Consider the following 3207-nt stretch of genomic DNA (forward strand, 5'->3'; position numbering starts at 1 on the left):
AGAACAATCCCCTCTTTCACCATAAAATGGCATTTCTCCCAATTCAACACCAGATTAGCCATCTCACAACGACGCAGCACGTTCTTCAAATTACCCAAACAGAGGTCGAATGATGAGCCAAAAACAGAGAAGTCATCAATGAAAATCTCAATACACCGGTCTACCATGTCTGAAAATATGGCCATCATGCACCGTTGAAATGTTGCAGGGGCATTGCATAGTCCAAATGGCATTCTCCTGAAAGCAAATGTGCCATAAGGACATGTGAAGGTTGTTTTCTCTTGATCCTCTGGTGCAATAGCGATCTGATGATACCCAGAATACCCATCCAAGAAACAGTAGTAGCTATGGCCTGCCAATCTGTCAAGCATCTGATCAAGAAAAGGCAAAGGAAAATGATCCTTCCTTGTTTCCTTATTGAGCTTGCGGTAGTCTATACAAATCCGCCACCCCGTTACAGTCCTTGTTGGAATGAGTTCATTGTTCTCATTTTTCACCACAGTCATTCCACCCTTCTTAGGTACCACTTGCACAGGGCTCACCCATGCACTATCAGAAATTGGGTAGATCACCCCAACATCCAACCATTTAAGAATCTGGTCCAATACTACATCCTTCATGGCTGGATTGAGTCTTCTCTGGGCCTCTATGGATGGCTTGCTATTCTCCTCCAATAAGATTTTATGCATCACTGTCGCTGGGCTTATTCCTCTAATATCTGCCAAGGTCCACCCAATGGCCAATTTATGCTCCCTTAGAACCCTCAACAGTTTCTCCAATTCTACCTTTGACAGGTCAGCTGACACAATGACCGGTAAAGTTTCATTCTCTCCCAAATAAGCATATTGCAAGTGATCTGGTAGAACCTTTAATTCCAACGGTGGTGGCTGCTGAATGGAGGTTAGCGGTTTTTCAGTTGCATCCGCTAATTCTTGGAACTTTTTCCAATATGGTAAGAAAGAATTGATCCAGTTGACACATTCTCTGATCTCAGCGTCCTCATCATCATCGCCCTCATCACCCAATAATACTGCCTCTAAGGCATCACTGCTCATCCTTCTCTTGGAGACTGCCTTTTCTATTACATCCACACTAAAGCAACTGTCACTAGCCACCGGATACTTCATAGACTTGAAGACATTAAAGACCACCTCATCTCCTTGAACTCTAAGCTTAAGCTCTCCTTTTTGAACATCAATAAGAGCTTGGCCTGTGGCTAGAAATGGCCTACCAAGAATAATAGGGACATCTGTGTCCTCCTCCATGTCCAGAACAATAAAGTCAGCGGGAAATATGAACTTATCCACTTTCACAAGAACATCCTCAATAATACCTCGTGGATGTGTTAACGATCGGTCTGCGAGCTGTAAAGTGACAGTTGTTGGTTTTGCCTCCCCCAAACCAAGTCTTTTAAACACAGATAAGGGCATCGGATTGATACTTGCCCCCAGATCACATAAGGCGTGCTTGCATTCAAACTTGCCAATGGTGCAAGGTATGGTGAAACTCCCCGGATCTCTCAGCTTTTGGGGTAACTTCCTTTGTAAAATAGCGCTGCACTCTTCAGTGAGTGCTACAGTCTCATAGTCCTCCATTCTCCTTTTCTTTGACAGAATCTCCTTCATGAACTTAACATAACTGGGCATCTGCTCCAAGGCCTCCGCAAAAGGAATGTTTATGTGCAGCTTTTTAAACACCTCAAGAAACTTAGAAAACTGTTTATCAAGGGTAGTCTTTCTAAGCCTCTAAGGGTATGGAACTCTAACTGGCTGCTCAATGACAACTGGGGGACTCTGTTCTGACTTCTGTTGGTCTTCAGTAACCCTTTCTGAATCAGACTGTGCACCCATCTCTTTTTTCTGAACTACTGCCTGTGGAGGTCTAGACTGCTCTGTTTGCTTCCCACTCCTCAGAGTAATTGCCTGAACTTGCTCCTTGGGGTTGACTTCAGTATTACTAGGCAAGTTTCCCTGAGGTCTGTTATTGAGCATATTGGCCAACTGCCCAACCTGTGTCTCAAGGTTTCGAATGGAAGATCTTGTCTCAGTCATAAATTGAGTCTGAGTGTTAGTAAGAGTCAACAGGGCAGCTTGCAATTCATTAGGTCTCTCAGGTTGAGGCATTGATTGTGGAGGCCTAGGCTGCATTGATGACGAAGCTTGATTCATAGGTGGCTGAGGCATGTTATTCTGAAATTGTCCCTGAAACTGAGGTTGTTGGCCTTGATTATTCTTCCACGAAAAATTTGGATGATTTCGCCACCCTGGATTGTAGTTGTTGGAGAATGGGTTATTGTGTGGCCTCTGAAAATTTCCCACCTCTTGAACTTGGGCATGATCCATTGGGGTGTTATTATTACAGATAGGGCACTGATCGAAAGAATGAGCACCACCACACATTTCACACCTCACTGCCATCTGAACCGCATTAGCAGACACACTACTCTGTTGCAACTGCTTGGTCAAAGAGGCTACTTGCGCTGTTAAGGCAGTGATTGCATCTAGCTCATGCACCCCAGCTATCTTTCTGACTCCTGACGATCTCTCCTCAGACCACTGATGGTTGTTTGTAGCCATGTCCTCCAACAGTTCATAAGCACCAGTTGCGCTCTTGCTCATAAAAGTGCCACCCGCTGCAGCATCTATAATGGTTCTGGTTGTCGGACATAAACCATTGTAGAAGTTCTGTACTAGCATCCACTGTTCAATGCCATGATGAGGACATCTTCTAAGGAGTTCCTTAAACCGTTCCCACGCCTCATATAATGACTCTCCGTCATTCTGGAAAAAGTTATTTATCTCTCCCCTTAATTTAGCAGCTTTGGACGGAGGGAAGAATTTGGACAAAAACTTCTGAGCTAGATCTTGCCAAGTGACAATGGAGTTTGGCTGCAGAGAATTCAGCCAACTTTTAGCTCTGTCCCTTAGAGAAAATGGGAAGAGCCTAAGCTTTATTGCGTCATCACTCACCCCATTATATTTGAAGGTTCCACACAACTCCAGAAAGTTGGACAAATGGGTGTGAGGATCTTCAGAGGGCAACCCATTGAATTGCACAGAGGACTGCACCATTAGTAAAATAGCAGGCTTTATTTCGAAGTTGTTGGCCTCTATAGTTGGTGGGCATATACTATTTTGTACTCCCGTCAGAGTGGGTAGCACATAATCTCTCAGACTCCTCTCAGCGTTGGTCTGAGCCTGAACCCCT

The 3207-nt window shown here is 44.5% G+C and overlaps 1 non-coding gene across 1 annotated transcript; it reads left to right on the plus strand.

Annotated features, from left to right (window-relative positions):
• Nucleotides 1-2706: 2706 nt before the first annotated feature.
• LOC133780995 (small nucleolar RNA R71) lies at nucleotides 2707-2813 on the plus strand. The gene has a single exon (XR_009869795.1). It is a non-coding gene; the product is annotated as a small nucleolar RNA R71 (small nucleolar RNA).
• The last annotated feature ends 394 nt before the right edge of the window (nucleotides 2814-3207 follow it).

This window comes from Humulus lupulus, chromosome 5 (assembly GCF_963169125.1).
Source record: "Humulus lupulus chromosome 5, drHumLupu1.1, whole genome shotgun sequence".
NCBI classification, from domain to species: domain Eukaryota; kingdom Viridiplantae; phylum Streptophyta; class Magnoliopsida; order Rosales; family Cannabaceae; genus Humulus; species Humulus lupulus.